The sequence below is a fragment of the Varanus komodoensis genome, unplaced genomic scaffold (assembly GCF_004798865.1).
Source record: "Varanus komodoensis strain SLA01 unplaced genomic scaffold, ASM479886v1 scaffold24, whole genome shotgun sequence".
NCBI classification, from domain to species: domain Eukaryota; kingdom Metazoa; phylum Chordata; class Lepidosauria; order Squamata; family Varanidae; genus Varanus; species Varanus komodoensis.
The window spans coordinates 11,554,262-11,568,344 of NW_025335641.1; the positions used below are offsets into that span (position 1 = coordinate 11,554,262).

The following is a 14,083-nucleotide window of genomic DNA, read 5'->3' on the forward strand; positions in this document are numbered from 1 at the left end:
AATACTGTGCCCACGTACTGCACAAAAAAAGGAAGGGAGCAGCACATCTTGTAGATCCATGAGGTAAAAAATGTCATAAAATGCAGCCTGTTTATTGGGGTGGAAGATAAGACAGACTTGTTGAGATAAGGTGTGAAGTATACTATTTGCCCTGTTACTTAGCTTCTAGAGCAAGTACAGTCTTGGCTTTTGGCACCAAAGTAGATACTTATCAAGATGAAAGGAGCAATGTATTTCCTTCAGTTTTATTTTAATGAATGGGATATGTCATATCTGGCTCTGTACTTTCATCAAATGTTTTGCTCAAATGAAAATATCAGTGTTGAGTTCGTGGAAACCAAATCTTTTCCTTTTTGGTTTAAAATCAAAAGAAGAAGTATGGAAGCTTGTTGGGATTCAACAAGTTTCTGTTGTTGTTCAGGAATGCTTCTGTGTATCATCAAGCATTATCCCATCCTTGTCTGAACTGCAGGCAGGTAGGACTGGAAAAATGAGGCAGGGAAATATTTTGCTGAAATTATTTATTTATTTATTAAAACATTTTTATGCCGCCCCATTCGCCGAAGCCTCGGGGCGGCTCACATCAATAAATTAAAATAATTATAATATAAATTAAAATATAAATATAAAATTAAAATACAACAGTACAGTATAAAATAAGCCGCTCTGGCCAGATAAAACCAATAATGTTAACAGTTAAAATGCCGCTTGAATAAAAAGGTCTTTGCCTGGCGCTGAAAAACAAATAACGACGGCGCCAGGCGGACCTCTCTGGGGAGCGCATTCCATAGATTGGGCGCCACCGCAGAGAAGGCCCTCCTCCGAGTACCTACCCTCCTAATTTCTTTCATGGAGGGTTCCCGGAGAAGGGCCTCCCCCGCCGATCTCAAGGGGTGGCTGGGCATATTAGCTTCCCCGGGTTTGCTGCCGTCCAGCTGTATTGGGCCACTGCTCCCACAGCTGGCCTGGGATAATGTAGCCCAGCACATCTGGAGGGTAGCAGGTTGGGAAAGGGCAGTCTAAATATTATGGGAAGAAAGGGAAAGAGCGTTTTATGCGTGTGTTTTCTGCAGTGCCCTGAGGTCTGGTTCCTGCTGCTCTAAGAAATAATTATCCCCTGTGTAACTTGTCTTCATATAAACAAATGCTACATGATGTCTGATGCTAGCTACATTTCTCCCAAGTAAGTGGATATAAGGTTACATCTTTAAAAAACAACTAGTAAATAACTTTGGTTGGATTGTGCCCAAATCAACTGCAATTCTGTCTGGTACTAAGAATATGCTTGATTGACTGCAGTATCAAATAATTCCATTGTACTCCAAAATATTTAAGATTGGATTGATCAAAGAAGATTGGATTTGATTTGCTAAGTACATTTGATTTAATCATAGTAATGTCCCACCTGTCCAGTAGAATCTTTTTAAAGAGAGGGACAGTAAAGATTAAATCCAATTATCCCCGGCTTCTGATGGAATGGCTTCTGTCAGTAGGATGGAGAGTCTGTCTGAAGGGGAACTTGTACCGCATTTGATGCTATACCTGCAAAAAACACCAGCATCAGGGATATTGTGCATTGTACCCAATCTTAGTTCCCTCTTAGAGTAGATTTATTGAAATGAATGGTGCTTAAGTGCAACTAGCATAGGCTACACACTTACATATTTATTTATATAACACATTGGATGCATGTATATGGTATTTTACACAAAAGGAAAAGAGGACCGGCTCCTGCCCCAAAGGCCTTATAGTCTAAAAATAGGCACAAGGGAAAACCAATGAACAGGAGGAGGGTACACAAAGGGAGAAGAGGCAATCCTTTCAGTCCCACATGTTTTGGTTTAGTTACAGGAAGGTACTGGGAGTAGGAGACCCTCCCAAAAGCTGCTTAAAAAATCTTGAGGAGGGTAGTCTGATAATCTAAACTGATTAGAGACAATGGGGTTCTGGAGATGAGTCAGTAATGGCCCCTTAAGGGAATTACTTATTTTTTCCTAAATATCCTGGATGCATTTGTCAAGTGGGCAGGCATGACATGGTAGTTATCACTGTGTAGCATTAAGTTGGAGCCTGTTTCCATGAGAAGCATGTGTGTTTTTTTAAAAGTAATAATGATGATGATTTTTCACATACAGACGATTCCACCACAGAACCGCCCTTCCCAGGCAGCAAATCGGAAGAGACAGAGATGTGTTCATGTTTAAAGGAGTCCAGAAGTTTCCTGAGGGGCTAGAAAGGTAAGGTTTAGCTTGCTTGTTGCCAGCTTCCCCTTCCTGAACAAGGGGCTTATGCTCTCCAACTGACTCGTGTATCATTTTGGTGCAATGAATTTGTCCGTGCCCCTGAAAGTCATTCTTCCAAGTACCTTACAGTTTTGGAGTCTCTGTTTTATTATTGCCTTCATGTTGCCTCCACAAGTCCAAAAATCTCCCTTATTGTAAATCTGCATGTGTGTGTGCTTTTAAACTCACTGTGACACTGAGTTCAAATGAAGTAACCATGCAAAAACTCCATATTATCATTAGAGTCCTTCTAACTCCCAGACATTTTTTGGTCTCCTGTACAGGAGTGGATCATTCATCCACTGGGAAAGTGCTTGCAACCTAAGTTCTATTGTGTTTTTTTCACAAGTAGTGTGTCTTTCCATGATCCCCAGCATAGCATAGCAAAATAAAAATGAAAAGGGAGTGGATGATGACTTGAGTGAGCTTTTGCATGAAAGGTATTAAAGTAACATACCAAAATGTACTACCAAAATGTCTTTTGATGGCATCCTATTTTGGCAATATGATAATTTTAGGATGGTAATTATTTTAGTTCATGTTTTATAGTTCTATACTGTCCAACAGTCAAAGCTCTCTGGATATTTTACAGAGTTCAGAAGCCTAAAATATGTACCATAACATACTGTACAAGCAGTTACATACAAAAATATAACAATTTAAACAATCAGTAATAAGTCCCAAGTTTTGAATTAAAGTTCCTATAGTTATTATGGGTCAGGATGGGGACTGGGTGTTGTTCTCATATAACCCCAGTTGTCCGTCAGCTCCACTGGCTCCCGATTGAAGTCCGGGCCCAATTCAAGGTGTTGGTTATGACCTATAAAGCCTAAAAGGCTTGGGACCTGGATATCTAAAGGAACGCTTGCACCCATATATGCCCTCCCGCCCCTTGAGATCAGCAACGGATGCCCTTCTCTGGGAACCCTCTGTGAATGATATTAGGAGGGTGAGTACCCAGAGGAGGGCTTTCTCTGCGGTGGCGTCCCATCTATGGAATGCGCTCACCAGAGAGGTCCACCTGGTGCCGTCATTATTTGTTTTTCAGTGCCAGGCTAAGACCTTTTTATTTAAAACTTATTTTAATTGCTAAATTATTGTATTTATTAGGATTTTAAATTAGCTGAGAATGCACCGGGGGTTTTAAATGTTTTTTTTTCTTTCAAATTGTTATATTGTTATTGTTTATGTATTTTTTGTGAGCCGCCCCGAGGCTTTGTTGCAATGGGGGCTGCATAGAAATGTTTTAAATAAATAAATAAGATGTTAAAAGTGGCTGTTTGCTTCGTGGATGTCCTCTTTTTTGCTTATTTTATGGGGATTTTTTCATTGTCATGATGTGAAGAATGACCTGCAGCACATGCAGAGTGCAATGTTAAGTAAGCCAAATTACAGAATATTTTGAATGAAGTTTGTAAACTACTAATGAAAAGAGTACATTGCTGTAAACAAGATGCTTTCATTCAGCACTGTCATAGGAAGTGGGCTTGAGCTGTCCCTGTGACATAGCATGTGTCAAAGAAATAATAATATATAGATAGTTTTTCAAGTGGTTTAAGGTTAAGATACTGTAGGGACACACCAACTGTGTTTAAACTCTACAGTTATTGGTGGGTAGGTGGTGGTATGCATAAAAAACAAATTTCCTAGTAAAAAACCTGTATGGCCATCCTGAATGCATGGTATGAATATACACAAAAACCTGAATGTGTGTATGAATATATGTGTATTATATCTATTGCACATCTTTCCTCCTAGGAGCTCAGCCAGCATCCCTGGTCCTCCCTCACCATCTTATTCTCATAAACCAATCCCACAACAACTGACCTTTGATATAGAGCAAGCGTACAATCTGTGACTAGAGCACTTAGCAAGCTTCAGGGTTGACTGGGGATTTGAACATAGGTCTCCCTCTTCCTGGTCTAAAATACTAATAATTATATCACTTTTCTTCGACCTGGTGTTCTCCAGATGTTTTGTAATGGAATTGCCATCAGCATTGGAAATGTAAACAATGAATTTGATAATTACAGGAGGTAAAAAAAGATTGAACAGACATACCAAAAATAAAAGTTTTAGGCAGAACTGATGGCAAAATCAGAAAGGTTATCATGTGTGCAGCTAGTGGGTAATGTTCAGCTTGTACCCTGGAGAAGTTAAGGAAATTGGTGTGATGGAGCCCTTTGGTCACATGGTTCCTCTGAAAGTAATGGTTTAAAGCAGGGGTTTACCAGCTGTCCCTTGCATGCATATATTCCTATCGATATAGAGATAATTAAAAGGGCCATTTCCCTGGACATATCCCCTCTCCCTACGTCTCCAGCAGTTCCTTCTGTATGTGACACAAGATCACATTTTCAACACAGTGGAAACTGCACTGTGTTCATTACCTGTGGCAACAGTGGTCAATGTATTTTGCATAAATGCTGCAAGAGCTCCCCTTGATAAATGGAAGGGACTCTAGTGTAGATCCCCCTCTGGCTTGGTCACCTTGAGGGATGACCTTTGCTGAGAGAAAGATAAAACGATTGTGACTGTGTTAATTCTCATGGACCTCTCAATGGCTTTTGCTACCATCAGCCATGTTATCCTTCTGGACAGAGAAGTCAGAAGTTAGCAGTACTCTACTGTAGTGATTTCACTCTGAGGCATTTTAATTTCCCAGTTTCTCTTTTAAATCTGCTGTTAAATCTTTGCATCATGGGTAGGTTTTATTTGCTTACTTTTTACACTGTAGTTTTAAACATTTAATTTTCTGCATTATATTTACCATCTTGGGGGACCTGACTTCCCACATTAAAAACAAACAAACAAAAACAAGTAAACATACATTACCATCTAAAGCAGGGAAGGCGTAGGGTGTCTATGTGCTCTTAATGGAAGACCATTCTTTGTTTGAAGATGCCCTGTATTTGTTGGACTAAGTCCTAAAGATAAAGGAACATAAGAGGGAAAAGCAGAAGCACCAAAGTTGCCCGTTAACAATTAACACCAGGTTAATTTTTGCTATTTTTTTCCTTCCTCCTCCTCCTCCTCTTTATAAATGGCCAGCCTCCTGCCCCCATAAGACAATTAAGTCCAGAGTTTAAACCTACCTAACTGCACCACAGGTAGCATTCAGACATATGCTTATATTTCCATTATGTATTTTATGGACAGTTGTAAATGGCTTTTTACCCTATTGGGAAATATATTTTGTGGGTTTGAAAGAGATGCTTAGTACTGAATTAGTTTCCTGGTAGTATTCTGATTGTGTGTAACTAGTGTTTAACTAGTGTAACTGCGGATCCAGATCTGCAGTTGATCTTTTTTGTACAGTACACTATTCCCTGACCTTGCATCACCTATACTGAAAGGAGCAATTGAACTCTGAAAATAAAACACAGAAAGTTTTATCAAGAAACGAATGTGAACACTGACTTCCTCTGTAACTTCAGTCCAAGTTTAAGATCAATGAACTCGGGAGCTTTCCTCAGGAATGTAGAGGAGAACTTTGAAAAATAAAATGTGTGGAGTCCTTGGAGGTAAGTACAAAATGAAAAAATGCTTCAGCAATTAAAACCTTATCAAAAGTGATACAGCATTCTTTATAGACACTAGTTATTCATACAATTCTTTCCCCGTAGACCAGTGGTGGCGAACCTATGGCACATGTACCACAGTGGGCATGCAGAGCCCTCTCTGTCGACACACAATCCAAGTCACCATAGCATCGCCCCAGCAGCCGAGCATCGCATAACAGTGCACATAGGGGCCATGCGCATGCTCAGAAAGGAGTGGCGGTGCCAGGCAATGATGTCACAAGCCATGACTCATTAACTTCGCTGAGCTTTCGCATGGCCAGTCAGTGCACTGTCAAGGATATACTGTATATATGTTTGTTTGGACTGGCTATGAGTTGTTTTTTTCTAAACTAAAACCTCAGTTTTCAGGTTTTATTGCAGTGTTGGCACTTTGTGATAAATAAGTGGGTTTTGGGTTGCAGTGTGGGCACTCGGTCTGTAAAAGGCTCACCATCACTGGGTTAGGGTTAGAAAAATGAGGTGTCCTGGCATGATTTTGATGGTTGGAATGTGTTTAGAATGGAATAATGAGCAGTATAGAAAATGAGCAGGAATAATGAGCAGTTTAGAAAAAGCTACTCAAGGAAGGCTTTCTCAAAATCGCCCCTTTCAATGGTGTTTACCCCTGTATTAGGGTTAGGGGAGTGCACCAGGGTAGGGTTAGGGCAGTGGTGGTGAACCTATGGCACGCATGCCACAGTGGGCATGCAGAGCCCTCTGTGTCGGCACACGAGCCAAGTCGCCCCAGCATCGCTCCAGCAGCCGAGCATCAGGTAACAGCTCACATATGGTCATGTGCAGCTCAGAAAGGAGTAACAGCACCAGGTGATGACATCACGAGCCACGACTCATTAGCCGCGACTCATCCGAGCTTTCGCTTGGCCAGTCAGTGCGCTGCCAGGGATATCTGTATATTTGTTTGGACTGGCTGTGCGTTGTTTTTTCCAAACTAAAACCTCAGTTTTCAGGTTTTATTGTAGTGTTGGCACTTTGCGATAAATAAGTGGGTTTTGGGTTGCAGTTTGGGCACTCGGTCTCCAAAAGGTTCACCATCACTGCCATAGACTGTTAATGCGTTTAAAAAAAATCTTCCTGAACATTGCGCATAGCTTCAGGTGTATACGTAGACACAAGGTAATCAGAAGATTTTTCCTTGTTGTTATTTTGTATCTGAGGCTGATGATGATATAATTTGCTGTGTTACAAAAAGAAGGTTTAAGCATATCTGAGTGTAGAGTTGGGGCAGCTAAATGGCAGGGGTGATGCTTAGAGCAATAGTGAATGAAAAATCTTGATGGATCTTACCTAATATTGAATTGATTTCGAATTAGCAATGGTGGCAAAGAAGTCTTAGTTTTCCTGTGTCTGTACCAAGTTGTCCAATTTGTTCCAAGTGGCGAGAGGGCATGGTTGTCTTCTGATTCTTATGAGGTAATGGTTGTCTGAGTGTGGGGAGTATTTTGGGACATGGCACTTGAGAGTATGGGGGTAAATTCTGCATGTGGAAGGGAAGGGAAGGGAAGGGAAGGGAAGGGAAGGGAAGGGAAGGGAAGGGAAGGGAAGGGAAGGGAAGAACTCACAGTCCAGTGTTCCAATACCACATTCTTAATCAAGCTTAGTGACTGGGAGTCTTGAAGAGCACCCAAACACTCAGTCTAGCTCTTGTTATGCACTTGCACACTGTAGCAAGAGCTAGACTGAGTATTTGGGTGCCCATCAATATATATCTCTCCTTTATTGGTAACATGCTGGAGTTTGTTTAACGGTACATCTAATGTAAGCACGTGCTAAGGAGGGTGGCAAATTAGTGCCAGCCAATGAGGAAGTTTAGAAGCATTCCAGCTTGATTGTGAAGCTGGAAGTGTTCGAGGCAAGTTTGCACAACACAGCAATCTATCCTGTGAATAAGCTACACAGTGTGGGTCATTCGTGGCTTATTATGGGCTTATTCTAGTTCCACGATGGTTCCCCAGCTAGTAGCCCCAGGTTCTGGCTGGGAAATCCATCTTGTCTCATCGTCCTTGCTCCTAGTTGTTGACTACTTGTTGTTCAAACTTGTTTTTATTTCTGTATTTGGAGCCCATGTTGCTGCAAATAAGAGCATCTCCACTGACACCCAAGCAGTGCTATGGAGCAACTATCGCTAGCTTTTCGAGGGAGGTGGCACAAATGTGCATATTTAAAAACTTCGCAGTCCTTCACAGGTGCACACATACAGCTGCTCAAAATGTGGAAACTTGCCTGTGCAGTGCCCAGTAAGTGTCTGTTGTCAAATTGAAGTTGGCAACATCCATGGACAAGGATCAAACAAAGCTGTATATTAGTTACTCTGCACATACTTGACACCTGTCATATGGTGAGCTGTCAGCCGAAAAACAAAGTAGTGAAGGAGGGTGTCTCCCAGATGGGAGTGGCAAGTATCTCTCCCTCTTTCAGGTGTAATCCACTAGGTTTTTTTTTAGTATTGCCCAGATTGTTCTGTGTCTCCTTCAACTTTTCAACATTTTTTGAGCCTCTACAGAAGAAAAAGGAAGTTCACATTCCACCCCCTCTTTAACATGCATTTTCTTTTGACAGGTGTAAAAAGAAATGGTTCTTTTCCTTTAACCTGTCTAGTAAATTTGAACATTTCTTAGGTTAGGGAAATAAACACAGATTTCATGGCTGTCATCTGTTGATCTAGCTAGATGGCATCTGAAGAGTTTAATATTAATTCTTTCTTGATATATTTTAAAACAAGCATGAATGTTCTTAGAAGTATTTTTATTTATTTATTTATTTATTTATACATACATACATACATACATACATACATGTATTTATAGGCTGCCTATATCTGTCGAGGCCTTCCTTAAAATTATATATCCTGCAGTTCTGATAGGGTTGTCACCCCTGTAGGAATCAGCATTAATCCCCAGGAGATTTTTGAAAGTGGTCTTTCAGATTTGAGAAGTGTGGTATTGTCTAAAACCTGGAGTAGGAAAAGAAAATTTCTAGGCACAGCTTTAGTGAGGCTCACAACCTTATTCTGCGCAGCAGTTCTGAGAGGGTTGCAAATCTTTGTTTCATTGCCTCTGGAGGTTATTTGGAGGGCTGTGCTGATACTGAAAGGCTCATTTGTCTTATATTATATTTGCTTTGAGAGACTTCATCTGTAGGAAATACCAAAATTTGTATTTGGTTTGGAGAATAAAAATGTGTTTATATAATTATACATTTGTATTTAGAATTTATATAGTAAGCTCTTCACAGGTATAATTTCATCCACATTAATAAAAGCAGTTTATTGTTGGTCACTTGGGGAAATGAACTAAAGAGGAACTAGGCTGGAAACATACGGGTTTGCATGGCAGACACCGTAGCTTTGACTGTTTTATGTAATGGCATAAATGTTGATTCTCGGGATCTGACAGTCCGCGAGGGGATGCTGTAGCTTGGGTTCAGGGTATAATTATTTACAAAAATATACACAATGCAGTCAGCGTGAGCTTAAGTGAACTCCGGGGAATGGTGGAGGACAGGAAGGCCTGGAGGAATGTTGTCCATGGGGTCGCGATGGGTTGGACACAACTTCGCGACTAGCAATGACAATGAAGTATTAGATCTAGTGTGATAAGGAAGCAAAACATAAGTCATTTGCTAGAGGTGCAGCAGTTTAACGCTTTTGAAAAATACATTTACAGGTAAAGTGACGATAAAGGTATGTGAGCGCATGGTATGTGCTTTTACTGGTATGTGCACATTTGCAGGACATGTTAACTCTCTAGGAGTTTTACCCACACACTTTGGGTATAATTCCTCTGTACATGATAGATGATCAGGCACACCAGGGGTTCGCATCCCCTTCCTGAGCATTGAAGGCAGCAGGGTCCGCTTCTTTGCCCCACGCTCCTGTTGATGCCAGAAGGACAGGACCACTCATGAGCACTGCCACTCTCGCAGCATCAGCAGGAGTGCAGGGCAGGAGGCTACAAGTTAAGTGTGAAGTATCTTTGCCACACTACAACTGTTGTATGTATAATCAGAAAAGCCAAATTGGCCTTACCAACTCCACAGCTCACCACATGCCATTACAGTGCTTGAAATACTGTAATTTGTTCCTTGTTTTATGGCACTGCTGGCAAGAAAAAGCCCATCATATTCAAAGTGGCTGCAGTCTTGCTTTTATATAGATCTGTTTTGTCAGTTAAATGTGATTACAGGCTCTTGTTTTCATAGTGGGGACCAGTGGCAGTTATCTGGCCTTCACTCTATTATTGAGTGTTTTTATTTTGTGTCTGCTTTGGATGAAGTGCTGTGTCTAGAGCAAGACTACACAATCAGATACCCTGGGAATATTTGCTTTTGAGCATTTGAACCATTCTGGAGTATCACACTGTTTTTATTTAGACTTCCATGTTCAACAATAACAATAAAATAATTTCTCACTTAAAGTCCTATCAGTATTTTGAAGCAGCAGCAAGACATAGGAAACCTAAACCAGAAGGCTAGTTTAGGGTGCAGTCTTTAATGCTTGTAATCCCCGAAACTCAGAGTTTACAAACATCCAGTGCAGAATGGGAGAAGTGGTGGAGATGATCTTCATCTCCTTGAATCTCTGCCTTGCACTTCATCTAGATGGCCTCATATCTTACAGCCTTGGTCACTCACCCTCCTCCCCTCCCCTTACTTATTTTCTGAGGTCAGTTTCCTAGCCTCAGAGAGACAACCAGCATCCTCTCATGACTGTAGAAGGAGCAGGTAGCAGAGTGCAGATTCCCAGGAGCAAGGCTGTAATTCTAGCTTTGTCCTCAGATTTGGCAATCCAAGTTATTGTATGGCTGCCTAGATTACTCTCTCCCATAGGATTGCTCTCCTGGAGAGGAATTTAACATCACTCCAAAAATTGCCAAGATAATGTCTAAAAACTGTTGGTCTGCTGGGACCTCCACTCCCAAAAGTAACAGCCATGTACTGCTAAAATTGTGTTTCCTTTTATGTGTCGTAAACAGAAGGCAGATTAACTGCTGCTATAGAACCCTGGATGATCTGCAGTAGACTGGGCTACCTCCCCCACCCCACCCCCCACAAAAAAAACCAAGTATACTGTTATAATTGCTAATCAGTAGTGGCACAGATATAGATTTCTGCTTTCGTATGCAGGACATTATGGAATGTTGTCGGAAATGTGGCACCTTTACTTGTTTTGGCTTAAAAATTCCTTCATGCTTCACCACTGGCTAAACTGCCTAGAGCTTGTGGGAGTTGTAGACCAGCTATCTAAAGCACCACAAACTTCTGCTACAGGCAGTTGCCCCTCTGAGCCATCAAGTTTCATCTGGCTCTTTCCCCACAGCTACTATTTAGTTCAACTGGTTCATCTCAGGGTTCTAATTAGAAGAAGATCCTACAGTCATCCCGTGCCCACTCTTTGCAATCAAATAAGCAGTCATACCAAGTCAATAATATTGCCTTTTCTTCTGCTGACATTTAAAATCCCCATGATCACAGCCAGATTTTTTGTTAGTCTACAATGCGCTTGATTCTCTATTTGCTTTACAGTCTGCAGGCTGGAGCCAAGTCTCTGGTCGCGTTGCCAGCAGACAGAAAATTCCACTTCAAGCTCAGCTGTGGCATTATTATTCAGTCAAAGATTCTATCAGTACCTGTGTGGTCCTCTGCCTGTCTTTGATAACTACCAGCACTGGAAACTTTTAGACCATCCTCTAGATGTAGTTGGCCAAACTGTAAATAGATAGGCTTGCCTTTTGTATGCCCTTAAGGCAGTCCTTAAAAAGGACCCCACTGTCCTGTCCTTTGTGGATTCCAACTGTTGAATGTCTTTTTGTTTTCTTTGGTGCTCTAAATATCTTCACCCTTGTTGTTTCCATCACAAGCTGGATAAAAAGCTCCATTAGTATCTGTCTATCACATACAAAGAGAAGCTATTATTCATTTCTGTGTCCTTGCCGAAAGCAGTAGAAGCAAGTGCAGATGCAGCCTTGGTTCTTGTCTTCTTTCCCGTATACTCATAAAATTTATGATGTTGGCAAAGGAGAGAGAGAGAGAGAGAGAGAGATCCATAAAGTGCCAGACATCTTTCAAAGGGAGGGCATCTGTGGTCCTTCAGTCAGTTCTTACATATGCTGACTGTTCTCCTTATACCTATTGACTGTGTATATTATTAATGTCTAGTTTTAAAAGGTTAAGGTTGCAGGAATATGCAATATTAGGAGGGGAGAAAAGGGCCACAACCGAAGCATGCTGGGAGTTACAGGACTGTACCTTAAAATGTTGATTCACTACATTAGAGTTATCTAAGCAGTGCTGGTATCAGAAGATACAAATGTTTATTAAAGAGTTGGAATCCATCTTTTAAGGCAAAATGCTATTGCTGACAACTTGAATAACAGGACAGGAAGGTTTCAGAGGTCCAACTACATGTTTTGCAAAGAGGGCTGCTAACCAAAATTGGTATCCCTGTATCAAGTTCTTTCATCTCTCCTTGTAATGTTTCTCCATCACAAACTAAAACTGGATGGTGGCAATTAAATCCATGTTCTACATTTAGCTACCACCATCAATACTGGTCTGTGCTAAGAGTTGTGGTGGGGAAATTTGCAATGGCATTATGATACAGGTGAGTGGGCATGTTACAGAACGGGGTAGGAGAAGAGGGTTCCACATGGGAATGTTATTTTCAACTGCAGCCCTGAGTCAAGCATGATTATTGTTCCATCCTTAGAACTCTGAAAACTGGAAAATCTTCCTGCATGTTGTGATTGTTCTCTAATGGCAAATGTTCATCTTAAAAATAAAAATCTAAAAGAAGGAAAGTTGCCTGATTCTAAGGATAATAAGGCAATACACGATTATATGATCTGGCTTCTGATCAGTTTGTAGAATTCAGTTATCTTACAGGAATTCTTGGTATTAATTGCCTTTGCCTTATTGATTGGTCAGGGGTTCCCAACCATTATATGCTTTGTATCCCTAGAAAATATTTGATTTATGTTCACACCCCCTACAAACATAAATCACATTTGAAGATGAAGTCAAATTTCTAATTTTTGAACCACAAATTGAACTGCATACAGTACTTTGGGTAAACAAATTGAACAAAAATGCTTTTAATGCAGTGCATTATATTCAATTATAAATTGAGCAATTAGAAAAAAATGTAAACAGTAATCTCAATCCCAGTTGTGCACATAAAATTCAGTGACTTCTTTGTTCGTTCTTTTCTTGCTGATTGCAATCCACAAGTCTGTTTGTGGATTCAGGCAATTCCTAGATTTTGTCTTAATTGACAAAAGAAGACTGAATCCAAATGCAAATAAAATAATAATAAATAATTTGATTATCAGGATAATTTTTGGTGAAAAAAATCCTCTTTGTTGTCCCTCTTGATATGCCATCTTGCAGCCCCTGGGGGTGCAGGCACCTCAGTTTGGGAATCCCGTCATGGATATACAAGCACTGAAAAATCACATAATGTCAATATGTACATTCAGTGTACAGTATTTATATGATTTGTTTTGTGCTTCTAAAATTGTGTATCTTTAGGCTTTGTTCACATGCTGTACTTTCTGAGCAGCGACCGCTTGGCCATCAGATCACCACCAAAGGAAAAAATGAAGTTGCCTGGTGTCAGACGGTTTCTTCATCTAGCAGAGCAGTCTCTGCAAAGCAGGCCACAGGTGCAGGGAGAAGTGGTCACCGTGCTGTGACTGTTCCCTCTGAGCCCCAGCCATTCCCTTCTCTTGGCAGGCAGAACTGTATCTTCTGTGTGACTCACCCTACTTCTCCCATTCAGCTAGCCTGACCCTGGGTTTGATAGAGGCTGCTCTCCTTTTCCCAGTGCTAAAGAAAGAGTTAACCGTGATCTTTGTTGGCATTTGTAGCTGGAATGAAAGGGATGCCATTTAGTTTGCCTCAGGCAGCAATGTTTGGGGACAACCTTGTAGCATCCTGAGATATAAATGGTAAACTTTCCCCATAAGTTTATCTCATCTGGTCTATTTTCTCAAGCTGTTATTTAAAGGCATAGGACTAGACCCAGTAAAATGTTGGCAAGTTAGCAATATTGCTTGCAAACAGACGTGGCAAAACTCTGTCACATGATCCAGCTGCATTTGCAGAAGACAAAAGGAGGATGACCTTGGTGTGTGATTTTTGTATTCTGGACTCTGCACTTGCTGGTGGGAATATTTGAATGTTTATGTTGAGTTTGGGTTACTGTGTGTTGTTGGGATTTGT

General features: G+C 40.8%; 1 protein-coding gene across 2 annotated transcripts in view; it reads left to right on the forward strand.

Moving 5' to 3' along the window:
* The window catches only part of BCAR3 (BCAR3 adaptor protein, NSP family member), a 140,666-nt gene that overhangs the window by 20,201 nt on the left and 106,382 nt on the right, over positions 1-14,083 (forward strand). The window contains exons 1-2 of one of the 2 annotated variants that reach the window (XM_044432197.1): positions 1,113-1,183; positions 2,136-2,237. The gene's annotated coding sequence lies outside the window, so the exon portion shown is untranslated. Of the gene's footprint in view, positions 1-1,112; positions 1,184-2,135; positions 2,238-14,083 lie in introns of those variants that run through there. The other variant, XM_044432198.1, reaches the window with a different exon arrangement.